This window comes from Protopterus annectens, chromosome 14.part0 (genome assembly GCF_019279795.1).
Source record: "Protopterus annectens isolate FY-2018-M chromosome 14.part0, PAN1.0, whole genome shotgun sequence".
Classification (NCBI taxonomy): Eukaryota; Metazoa; Chordata; order Ceratodontiformes; family Protopteridae; genus Protopterus; species Protopterus annectens.
Window position 1 is genome coordinate 620,391,726 of NC_056748.1, and position 13,359 is coordinate 620,405,084.

The following is a 13,359-nucleotide window of genomic DNA, read 5'->3' on the forward strand; positions in this document are numbered from 1 at the left end:
TAGAAATGCATTAGCTAGACATAAAGTGTAGGAAGGGATATTGCATAGGTTTAAATTCTTAGTGTTAGAGAAATACTGTAATACTATAAGAAGTGGTGATGTACTGAGTTTATAGAGCTGAAATGGATTTCAGCTGCTAATAGGGGTGTTGGGTTGAATGGCAATACCCCTTTAAAACCTGCTTTGAAATTGAAGAGGTTGGCATACTGATTGTGGCTGTACTATTTAAATCAACTGTGCTACTAATGTATTTAGATCTGATGAAGCAACTAGGTTGCAAAAGAGCTCATCTTGTGTATATTTATTTTCATTAAAATGGTTTTAAATAGTGGGCTTCCGCATTTACTGACTTAGGTTTGTGAGCATATCCAAAGTGCTTACATAGATGCGCATGCATATTACAAAGTATACACAGATTAGACTTCATTTCTTTGAGTAGGTGCTGTTTAAGTTTTACTTTAGAACCCCTCAGTTTCTTGATTTCATATTTCACTTGGTGACTAATTCCATACAGAAGATCCAGTACTGGAAAACATTTTCTCCCCTGTTGCGAGCCCAAAGGGGAAGGTCTGCTTAACATGCATGCCTTACTATTATTTTTGAGGGAGTAAGAGGTTTCTGTAATCCTTTGCTGTTTAGGAGTTGGCAATACTGCAGTTAATAATTTTGTAAATTGAGGTATTTAGCAAGAGGATAGCTCTGCTGTTCACAAGTACGTAGTGGAATGATTCCAGCCTAAAAGAGAAATCGGGAAGTTTTATTTTCAATATTTTGTAAAAGCTGTGAGTTGTGGATTATAACGCAAAGATTGGTAGCCCGTACTTGAGTACGAGTACATTCTCTGTCAAAACCTGGCATGGTACAAGGAAGAGCAGTTGTTAAGGGCTATAGCACACGTCAGCTGAGATAAGGTCCTGCTAGCTACAGTTTCTGTATCGGTTTTAAGTAAAAAGACAGGTGTGAATGAAGTCTAGATACCTCTGCTGGATGCTTTTGGGATTCAATTTGAGTGGGGAATCTGTGAATGCAAGAGGTGGGGTTTTGGCTTGAGTGTTAACTAGCCTTTATGAGTAGGCAAACAGCAGCATTGAATTTGCTTTGATTAAATGTAAGCTTTGCTGTTGTAGGTCCACTTCCATAAGGAAATAAAATCTAATTGTTGTGACTGTTGTAGCTGGAATAAGAAAGTGTTAAGCATACTTACTAATATATTAGAGAAAGGAGGTTAGTTTTCATGTCATTTATGAAAAGGAAATGGCGGTGGTTGCTAATCTGGAAAGTATAGTTTGACAGTTTGTAATCTAAATTATTGCATATGCCCCAAAGTTGAACTTGTCCATGTCGGCTAGTAAGAGAGAATGGTTCGTCTCTGATGCCTAGCATATTTACAAACACACCTACTGTGAGGCAGCCATCATTGATGCTTCTTCATGTTTTATCTGTTGCCATATATTCAGTAGGAAGTGTAGCAAAACTGCCTTGGAACCCATTTTGAGTATCACACTGAAAACTATATGTACTGTTGTGGTTAAGCAACCGATTGTAAATTGCTTTTAAAAATATTTTTGCTAGTGGGGCACAGATCTGATGATGTGAAGACTGAGGGCCTTAGTTGAGAAAAATTCTGAAGTTAGATTAAGGAGATCAGTTGAGTATCATGTGCTTTTCCTCTATAATAAATATGTCTTGTGAAATGTAGAATTGTTACAGTGAGAGTAGTAGCATTGGAGTGAGAAGATTACTACTGCTGTAATTGTAATCTTTGGTGACGTACAATGTGAAATGATATAATGTCTCACTGAAATGTAAATACGATGCATATGCTTGTGTTAGCAACAGTAAAGAAGTTTGTTTAAAAAAAGTACTTTTCAATAGTACTGTTAAAATTCACATACAAGAAAAAATATTCATGTTGACTTTATCTTCAAGACCCTGCAGTTGTGTCATTAGAGCTTGAAACATGGTGACTCAGAAAGTTAAGTGTTTTAGCTAATACAGTGAGATCAGAAATTTAAAGTACCTTTTTAAGGACTTGGGATCACCTTTAAAAAAAATAGTAGATTAGTAAATTGAAATGCATCTGTGAACAGGAAATGATCAGTTTTATGCTTTCAGTTGATTGTAGGAAATATTTTAATCTTTGCAAATGATCTTTGACTACCAAGAAGACTTATCTCCTCCCCCACCCCTGAGACTTCAGCTTCATGCTTGATGAGCCTCCATTTGGAGGAGCAGATATAACAGAAGATATAAAATGGTTAATGCTGGTGCCTGTTGCTTCAGAGAAATTTCCGAACCACCAGGCTGTCCTGTGCAAACCTCAGAATGCATTTCTTTCTCGGTTTCATTTATTTATTTTATCAAGTAAAGAATGGATGTCATTGAAAACTCAATTTTGTCTTTTAACTAAGGGATGGTTTCAGCAGTGGCAGTGTGTTACCCAGCTTGCCAGTCTTTTATCTAGGCTATCAGAAATGAAGGAGCACATCTTTTACGTACGCAATATATGCATGTACAACTGTTTTACCAGGAAAGCTCATAAGTTCAGGAAAACACAATCAACTGCGTTCTTCATTAAGGTAAAAGAAGGCTTAGCTGTTTGATCATCAGTGTGGTTAACCCACTCTGTTGCCTTGTACTGTGAGTACAGTAAACACTTGTTGGGCACATTTCACCAGATTAGTAACAACTTTGGCAGCTTAATTTTGAATTGTTTCTGCATAAGAAATCTGCCACATAGATAACTCACATTTAAGAGTTGAAAGTACAGTCTAAGTAGTACAGCAGGTTTTGGCATAGCTGTGTTACAAAGTGATAAAACTCTCTCAGCTGGCATAGGTAATAAATGCAGGATTTTATACAAATGTTAATACTGTTACAGTGACCCTTCCTGAATACAATAGTACTATTTTGTAGGATTCTTAATTGTTAAAGTAGGTCTTGGAGAATTACTGTAACAGTAAAGGCACCCTCCCCTCATCCTTTTAGTGAGAAATGTTACATAGTTCTATTTGAAACTTCTGTATTTTGCTTTCAGTTTTACTTTTTGCCAGTTCTTTATAGTATTTTTGATTATTTCAACAAATGGAATTTGTTTGCTACAAACTTTCTTTGCTGTGACTTGTGTATGTGTAAAAACACATAAACATGTGGGTATATGGCATTAAATCAACTGTACAAAGCATCAGATCCCAAAGTGCCTTTTTAATACCATGTGCATCCCACAACCCCACAAACACAATCATTAAAAATCACAAATCTGAACTAAACTGAAGATCTCTCCAGAATTTAAAATAGTATTATACTGCTGCGTATAAAAACTGGAGGGGGGGCACATTGCTTAAGCGGGTGGGGCTCTGTACCATACCTCTCAACTGTACAGATTTTTGCCTCGTATTTTTGGTCCAGTTTCTTAAAAGTGTGTGTGTTTTTTTTTTTTTTTTTGTCAAATCAGTGGAAAATAGACTGAAGTCTGAAAATAATGACAGTCATTTGATTTTCAGACTTCATGCCCTTCAGAAAATCCATGCTAATGCAAAACCTGCTATTCTGTCAACTTTCTGGTTTTGTAAGAGCAATATTTAAAAATTGTCCCTATTTTTGGGCCTTTGTCCACCCATTATTTATGGCTTTGTCCAGATTTCCTGCTCCAAGAGATTGAGAGGTATGAGCTTGTACCACAGCACTCCAGAAGACTTAAATATTCTAACTCAGGTCATACAACTGTGAGGAAGAGAGTAAAATGCTGTAATCCACATGGATCTACTGTTAAAAACCATGGTTTATTCAAATGAGAAACAGAATAACTGATTTGATGAAGTAACTATGTTAATATTAAAAAAAAAAAAAATGACCCTAAAGGGGTCAAGATACACCAACTTATCAAAAGTTAAACAAAATTAAAAATGTTCTTCATTGAAGGGGCTATCAGCTAATTTTATATGTAATACACATATACACACGCACAACCCCAACTCTGAGATTACATTACAGTGGCGAAAGGACTAACTCCATGATCCCCACTCTAATACAGTCTTAAACAGAAAAAAGTTGGTAATGTGCGAACAGCTATATTGGCTTTTCCTTTCAGCAAAATGATTTGTTGATCAGTTCCCTCTATACCACACACACACACGTATAGGGTGTATATTAGAACATCGAAAGTTTAATAGTTCGAAGCACTAAAGGTCGGCCTTTAGTGATCGAACTATTAAAATTTCGAATGTTCCTAAAAATCAACAGCAAAAGAAAATCTAAAGGGTGTAGGCAGGGGGGCAAGCCCCATTGCACCCCCCGCTACTTAAATATACCAACTCAGAGACCGCACTACATTGAAGTAAATGGAAATCTCCCCTTACGAAGATTTCCGTTTACCCATTTGATTTTCTGCACTTTCACTATTCTCGTGTCGACAATGTTGGATTTGACATTGTCTGCTTTCGGGAATCTAATATAGACCCTATGTATGTGTGTGTGTGTGTGTGTGTGTGTATATATATATATATATATATATATATTAAAATATAAAATATTTTTGTACCCTACATCATTAGCTTTGTAATCACAGGTCTGGCATTGGAGTACATGGAGAGCAGTGTGCGGATAAGTTGAACAAAAACTGGCTTGACAGAAGATTGGAAAACCGCAGTGTTCTAATTTATTGTTGTAATGACCTCTTCATGAAGATTCTTTTCTTTTAAGTACTGTCAGAATAACACTTAGCAGCATGTAAGCTTCCTTCCTTTGAAGTTCCTGTACAGCTTGAGTAGTTTTGTAAATAGTTATACATTAGTGTTACGAAAAGTTTGATAGTGTGTTAGGTTAATACAGGTTTTGCATATTATACTACTATTCAAACAATATACTGTGACTTCAAAGGGAAAGCTTTCTTAACCAGTTTCATAAGCAGACAAGTTTACTAGGTGGATGAGTTGAAAATTACTTGAGCAAATAAGTGCAGGTTGTGAAATGGATGGTGTAAGACAGACAGAGCCAAATGCAAAACTAACATAAGCTGTACCTAGTCAAGGCTAGTGCTTCCAAATGTTAATTGCATAATGTACCACACACTGTTAAATTCTGACACATTCTGTATTAAATGTGTATATGTATCTGTATATATCTATTTATTACTGTCTACTAATCTCTGTTCTCACTAACCTATCCTTTTCCCAATCAGCTGTTGATTGGTTTCACAGCTATCTTACCCGCCGCCAACAATCAGTTGTCTGGCATAATAACCTATCTCCTCAACGTCTTGTAACAATGTGTTCCCCAAGGCTTCATCCTTGGTCCCCTACTATTCTCAGTCTTCACCAATGATCTGTTCACAGTCACCAAGCATGCTTTTCTTGTACAGTATGCAGATCACTCCACCCTCATCTGCTTAGCCCCACCTATACCTGAACTTCTCAAGATCACACAGGAAGCCTTTTTATCCTTAGAAAGCTGGCTATCTAATGCCCACTTGTTACTCAACCTGAGCAAGACTAAACTCCTTATCTTCCAACCCACTAAATCTAACCCAGTTATCCCCCACTTTAATATTCTAGCCAAAGACAATACCATCATTTCCCCAACAGAACACACCAAACTACTTGGTGTTCAGATTGATAATCTTAGATTTGACACTCACATTTCTGTTACCATAAAAAAGGTTCACAGAAAAACTAGGTGCATTGTACAGAAACAATTCCTCTCCAAGACGGCCAGAATTTCTGCTGCCAATTCCCACTTTACTGTACGCCTCTCCTGTACTTACCTACCTTAGACAAACAGACCTAAACAAGCTCAAGACTTGCTACAATAAAATTGCTAAGTTTGCCAGTGGTGCATCCTATCGCAGCCACCACTGTATCTCACTTAGAGAACTTGACTGGTTTGAACTCCCTCAACTTCTTCATATGAATCAACACTCTCTCTCTTCCACAAGTTAGCAAACCATCCTCTTAAAGTCCCATCCCGTCAAAACCTTCTCCAGCCCTACTGCTCCACTAGACCACTACGCTCCAGCAGCAAAAATCTACTTCTAGTGACCAAACCCAAGAACTCAGCGAGAGAAGCACTATTCTGTTACGTCATATCCAAATTATGGAACACTCTTCCCCCCTGTATAACCACACTACCTTCTTGCAATCACTTCAAGACTGCACTAAAAACTCACTTAAAAAGTCTCTGGTTATGCCCATGCACCAGTCTCGACTAGTAACCCTCCTTTTTACATCCCCTTTGTCTCCCCTCCTCTAGCCACCCTGCCTCACACAGTCTGATCATTACATTTCTTCCTCTGCAGGCTCTGGCTCACCCTTTACCCTCCGCTTCCCTCATCACTCAGTCTCTCAGACCTGTTATAACATGCTTAACTACCTCACTTCATCTCAACTCCGAATCATATCCAACTGACTTACACCTAGCTTTCTATCACTACCACATATACTACTCGCTCAGTCTCTCAGACCTGTTATAACATGCTTAACTACCTCACTTCATCTCAACTCCAAATACATATCCAACTGACTTACACCTAGCTTTCTATCACTACCACATATGCTACTCACTCAGTCTCCTTTCTTATTCCTCTATCTTCCCCTTCCATCCCATTAGCCCTTCTAGCTTGTTCCGCCTTTGTGTGGAGCATCTGCTTTGTCTGCTTGAGTTTAGTGCAATATTTGTATATAAGATTTGGGTATATGAGTTTAGTACTATCTGTAGCTACATCCACCTTTTATTCCTAGCTTCTAGCTAGATATTGGTATATCTGTTTATTACTATGTTTCATATTGTATGTATAATATATATATATATATATATATATATATATATATATATATATATATATATATATATATGTGTGTGTGTGTGTGTATGTTTGCTGCAGTATGTATTATTTGCTATTATATGTATATTCAATTATTGTTGTACGCTGCTCATTTATTTTTTATATATTTAAAAAAATATATAGATATATATATATATATATATAGATATATATATATATATATATATATATATATATATATATATATATATATATATACACAGAGAGAGAGAGAGAGAGCTATAGATGTTATGTATATGTAAAATGTGTTTTTTTTTGGTTTGCCATCATCTCCCCGTGAACTGTTATCTCAGGACAAAAGCCATGACCATTCCTAGCCCATTTGTTCCATGAGAGGCCAGAGCTGTACATCCCCCACCCCACAAACAAAATTACAAATATAAACTAAACTGAAGATCTCTCCAAACTTTAAAAAAGTATTATACTGCTGTATTTGAAAACTGGATGGGGAAAAAACAGTGTTTCTTCTGCTTATGTCTTAACCCTGTCTCCTGGTGACTGATATGAACACTGGATGTGAGAGTGTTCAATCTCGCCTTTGTTCTTACACATGGGTTCGGAGCCGATCCTCGGCTCCGTGCCGGCCGACTGCAAGCTCTGCATCGAGAAGAAGCTCGAGGACATCTAATACCCACAATCCCCCTTTGCCTTTACCCCAGATCTAGTTTGCCGCTGCTGCATACGCATCGCTGGAGGCTAGCTCGAGGCTTTTTCAGATAAGAAATTATCTATTCTGTTTACATTTTTCAGAAAACTACTTTAAATCTAGTCATTTAAGTTAAGAGTAAGGTGTGTGAGTGGGTTTAGAATTCTCGGTTCCTTAGATTAGTTACTTAGTTTAACTAAAGGGTACAGAGTTTTTCGGGGCCTACCACCCCTACTTGGATTACTTTGACTAAGATATTGTTGTAGTCTGCTTTCTAAGACATTGACTTCTATTACCGGATTTGACTCTTTTTCACTGGAATTGACTTTTACTGGACTGGACTGTCTCTTTTCTCTTGGTATTATGTCAGAGAAATTAAAATCTGGCTTCAAACGTTGTCAGTGTGGCCAAAAGATGTCGGTCACAGACAACCACAGTTCCTGTGTCTACTGTCTTGGCCCTCTCCACTTACAAGAGGACTGCTCTATTTGTCACTCTTTTAGTGGGAGGGTCATGACAGATAGGCGAGGAAACTGATGGACAGGGATTGCTGAAACCCTCTTTCCAGGAGGCTCTGGATGCTTCAGACCAGGCATCCAAGTCTTCGAAGGGGTCGAAGGCGTCGGAGCCAAAGTCATCGGCTCCGAGCTCTTCGGGTCTAGTTAGATCACCGGTTCCACAGACTTCGGGGCCGAGTGTTCAACTGTTGGCAGTTTCCGAGCCTCGAGTCTTGGAACCGGTGACGGAGCTCCCTCCACCGACTCTGCTGAGGTCGGCTCCGTCTTCGATCCCTTCGACTCGCTCTTCTAGGCCCCTTTCCGACACCGATGTGGACCGTGTGGTGCAGAAACTGATGGAGCATACGGCCCTATCTAAGCTTATCTCGGTCTCCTCTCAGTTGATGTCGAGACTTGAAGGCCTGCCACTATCTCCACCTGTTCCTCCTCCGAGACCTGTCCAGTCTTCGGAGCCGGAAGAAGCTGACCTGATGATTGTGGAGCCCTCGGTGCCAGAACCGTCTTTTTCTCGGTCGGCACCGTTCACCTCGACTCCATCCGGTACCGGAGTCTCGGGGCGAAGATCCGTCCTTGGTTCCGGGACTGAGAGTCGGACCGATGTTTCTGTTCCGACGCTCCCTCTCGGGGCCTCGGCACGGATCGATTCGGTTCCGTCCTCGGGGTCGGTGCCTTCGGCTCCTGTTTCGGGGATTCTTCCCATTTCTTCGGAACCGGGAGATACCTCGACTTGGGACCCGGGGGCCTTCGACCTCATGAGGAAGGTGTTGTCTACCCAGACAACCACATCAGCAGGTACAGCTTCTCCATCCCACAAAGGACCGTTATCTTCCTCTGCACCCACGGCCACGTCCAAGCGTCGGGCACCAGTGTCTCAGCCACCCCTGGAGGGTGCCCCCTCTTCCTCGGAGGCTTCTTCGGATGCTCCCCACGAAGAAGTTCCTAGGAAAAGACTGTGTAAGAGGAGACACTTGGATTCTCCACAAGAATCCTTGACATCTGATACTGACTTAGATGAGTCAGAAGGGTCCCCCAAGTCACCTTCAGAGGATGTCTCTTTTTCTGACATCTTGGAGATCCTAAAACAGAGAGGTGACTGGCAAGCCCTTCCCCCTTCTGAGGATGAGTCAGTTTTGCTGAAGGCATTTGGTGCCCGTCCTTCCTCCTCCTGGGTCACTCCGCCCTTTGATGAGTTAATGGAATTAATTGCTCGAAGGGCGTGGGAGACTCCTGACACGGTGGAACCAGTCCCTAGGAAGCCAAATAAGTACATCACGGCACCACAGGACAAAGCTTACCTCACCAAAGGAGTTCCAGTAGACGCCATGGTGGTGGCAGCGCCACGAAAAAGGAGATGTCGGAGTCTTCCTCATCTGTCCATCCGCCTAACAAAGATTCTAGGACCATGGACAGATACGGGAAGTGCATTTTCAGTTCAGCGGCTTTCTATGCGTTCCCTGAACTATTTGACTCATTTTACACGCTTTACAGAGGGATCTAGTCAAAGAGTTGGGAGATACCCTCCAGGGTGCTACAGATGCCGCTGTCTCAGAGAAAGTTACAGCGCATCTCAACACCCTTACGTCCATTGTGAACTCGTCCATGAGGCTGATATCCTATGCAGCCGAAGGATCGAGTAGGGCAGCGGCTTCAGCGATTGCTCTTCGTAGGCAATCCTGGATGCGCTTATGTTCATTTGCGAAGCCTTCAAGTCTTCCTTTACTAACGCCCCATTTGACGGAGCCACACTTTTGGCCCTAAAGTAAAGGAGACCCTTACCCGGTGTGAACAGGAGGGAAAGACTCTGTCTGCTGTCGGAGTCCGTTTTCCACCCTTCCAGACCGCACCCCAAAGGGCAACGTGGTGGGAAAATGTGGTTTCAAAACCCCAAGGATCTTTCCCAAACACACAGGGTGATGCCCCTCTAGAGGCAGAGGGGGCAGAGGTGGAAGACGCCGCCCTGGCGGCAGAGGGGTCCATAAAACCAAGGTGACAGGGATAACCTCCTGGCAAACCTTTTCAGCACTCCTGAGAGGAGGCCCGACTGTCCTGCTCTGGAGGCAGTCGGGGGTCGCTTAGCTTTATACCCTCAGGCCTGGCAAAACCTTTCCTCAGACAATTGGGTAAAAAGCGTTGTTACCAGAGGTTACAAAATCCCATTTCTATCCACCCCCATTCCAAAAAGAAAGCTCCCAGATGTACCACCCCATCTGCGAGAGCCAGCAGCTACAGAAATTTCAAAGCTGCTAGAAAAAAGAGTCATCCAACCAGTCCCAGTGGACCAAATAGGATTCGGAACTTACTCAAGGTTCTTTTTAGTTCCAAAGAAAACAGGGGACTGGAGGCCAATTCTGGACCTAAGCCATCTCAACACCTTTGTCAAGAAGGAAAAGTTCCGAATGGTCACGCTTCAATCGATCCTTCCATTCTTACAGAAGGACGACTGGATGTGCTCAGTAGATCTGAAGGACGCATACTACCACATCAAAATGGCCAGGGCGTCCAGGGATCATTTGCGCTTCCAGCTGGGAGCCAGTCACTATCCGTTTCGAGCCCTGCCCTTTGGCCTGACCACAGCCCCCAGGGTCTTCACCAAATGCATGGCAGTGGTAGCGTCTCATCTGAGGCGCCTAGGATTCCAGGTGTTTCCGTATCTGGACGACTGGCTCCTGTCTGCCACCACCAGGCGTCAACTGATACAAGCCAGGGATTACACCCTACAACTTTGTACACACCTTGGCATTTCAGTAAATTTCGAAAAATCGTTGCTACAGCCATCACAGCATATCTTATTCATAGGAGCGGAATTAGATACGCGTCAGTTAGTTCTAAAACTTCCTACAGAAAGAATAGTAGCACTTCAATTCAACATTTCCCTTCTGTCAGTCCAGAAAGTCCCCAGCAAAAATTGTTCTGAAAGTTTTGGGTCTCATGGCAGCTTCTCTCATTGCGATACCATTGGGAAGACTGCACATGAGAGTGCTACAATGGCTTCTATTTGCACAATGGTCATTCCAACAACTTCCACTGACTCACGAAATATTGATAACGAAAACATGCAAATCACACCTAATGTGGTGGTTACAGACTTGCAACCTATCCGCGGAAGACCATTTGTGCTTCCCACACCGTCAGCGTCGATATCCACGTACGTTTCCCTGAAAGGGTGGGGGCATCTTTCAGGGACAGACAGTCCAAGGCGAATGGACCAATCTGGAGTACAATCTGCACATCAATGTTCTGGAGTTGAGGGCAGTGTTTTTGGCGTTGCAACACTTTGCTCCCCTTCTTCCTCCAGGGACCATTGCAGTTCAGACAGACAACATGTCCGTAGTCTGGTACATAAACAAGCAAGGGGGAACCAGGTCTTACCAACTATGCAGAGAGGCCATGAGAATTTGGCAATGGGCAGAGTCCACCGGTCGCTTTCTGATCGCAACGCACATCCCGGGGTCATCCAACGTCATAGCCGACAGGCTGAGCAGGGCAATACTATTGCCTCACGAGTGGTCCCTCAAACAGTCAGTTGCGGGAAGGATTTTTCGCAAATATGGCCAGCCTACCTGCGATCTGTTTGCGTCTCCAATGAACGCCAAATGCAGGAGCTACTTTGCCCTATTACCCCCTCCAGGGGAAGTCCCCAGGGACGCTGGTGCACTATTGGCCCCCGGGTCTCCTATATGCTTTTCCTCCATTTCCCCTGATTGCAAAGTTTCTACAGAAAGCAAACAACCTTCAGAGGACTATAATTCTCATTGCTCCGTTCTGGCCTCGTCAAATTTGGTTCCCCTTTCTATTGCATCACCGCATTCGGGGACCTTGGATGCTGGACCCAGAGCCAGATCTACTGACTCACTCGTCAGGAGTTCCTCACCCATCCCTAGAATCTCTCCATCTAGCAGCTTGGCTGCTCCGCTTCCCTTTCTAGCCAGGTCAATTCCCCTTACATCGGCGGTTCAAGATATTTTGGTAGCTTCTCATAAAGTTTCCACTACAAAGACTTACACCAGTAAGTGGAAACGTTTTGTCTTCTGGGCGGAGTCACATCAGTTGGACCCTGTTACAGCTCCGTTGAATAAGATTTTAGAATTTTTGACTGAATTATTTCAGGAAGGAGCTTCCCCAGCTAAGAGTACAGTTAGCTGCCATTTCTAACTATCATGTAGAAGAAAGTGGTGCACCTATTATGGCTCACAGACTTTGTAAAGCCTTTTTAAAAGGTTCCTTTCATATCAGACCACCAGTCAGAAGTCCGACATCACCGTGGAATTTAAACTTATTGCTCTCTAAATTGATGTTACCACCCTTTGAACCAGCTTCAAGTTGCACTTTGAAATTTTTGTCATGGAAAACATTATTTCTAGTGGCTATTACATCTGCTAGACGGGTGTCTGAGCTGCAGGCCCTTTCGGTCAAACATCCTTATTTAATTTTTCATTCTGACAGAGTATCCCTACGCACTAATCCATCCTTTCTTCCCAAAGTTTGTTCTACTAGTAATATTAATCAGTCCATCGAATTACCCACCTTCTTTAAAAACCACTCTAATAAATTGGAGTATATGTTGCACAAACTAGACGTCCATAGACAACTCAGATTTTATTTGGATAGAACAAAAGATCACAGGAAATCTGATCAACTATTTGTAGCTTTTGCTGACAGCAGAAAGGGTCTTGCAGTTATTAAATTAACTCTTTCTAAGTGGCTAACTGACTGTATCATTTATGTTTATGAAGCTTCTGATCAAACATTATCAGCAAAACCCAGAGGACATTCTACCAGATCAATTTCTACATCTTTGGCTCACGCAGCTCGCTTACCTTTAGACACTATTTGTGCGGCTGCTACTTGGGCTAAACCACATACATTTATATCTCATTACAAAGTGGACAGGGTTTCTAGGGATAGGGCAACCTTTGGTTCCACTGTGCTCAAGAACGTTCTCCCTTGAGTTCCTCAGGATCATGGAGCTAGGGCGCTACCCATGTGTAAGAACAAAGGCGAGATTGAACACTCTCACATAAAGAAGTTATGTCCTTACCATAACGTTCCATGTGGAGTGTTCATCTCGCCTTGGTTATTACACTCCCACCCTTCCCACCCTTAGGAAGAACGTTCGATTTGGTGCCTGGTCTGGAGTATTCTCCTTCTGCTGTTGCAGTATTACTGTTACTATCATACTCTGGGTATGTTTGTATATATGTATTTTTATGTATATAGTTGGCATGTGTGCGTGCTTTATGTCTGGTTTGCTTGCAAACTAGATCTGAGGTAAAGGCAGAGGGGGATTGTGGGTATTAGATGTCCTCGAGCTTCTTCTCGATGCAGAGCTTGCAGTCGGCCGGCACGGAGCCGAGGAT

At 42.1% G+C, this 13,359-nt stretch overlaps 1 protein-coding gene across 4 annotated transcripts in view; it reads left to right on the forward strand.

Moving 5' to 3' along the window:
- The window catches only part of HERC4 (HECT and RLD domain containing E3 ubiquitin protein ligase 4), a 3,175,640-nt gene that overhangs the window by 1,495,268 nt on the left and 1,667,013 nt on the right, over positions 1 to 13,359 (forward strand). The gene's annotated exons all lie outside the window — the stretch shown is intronic.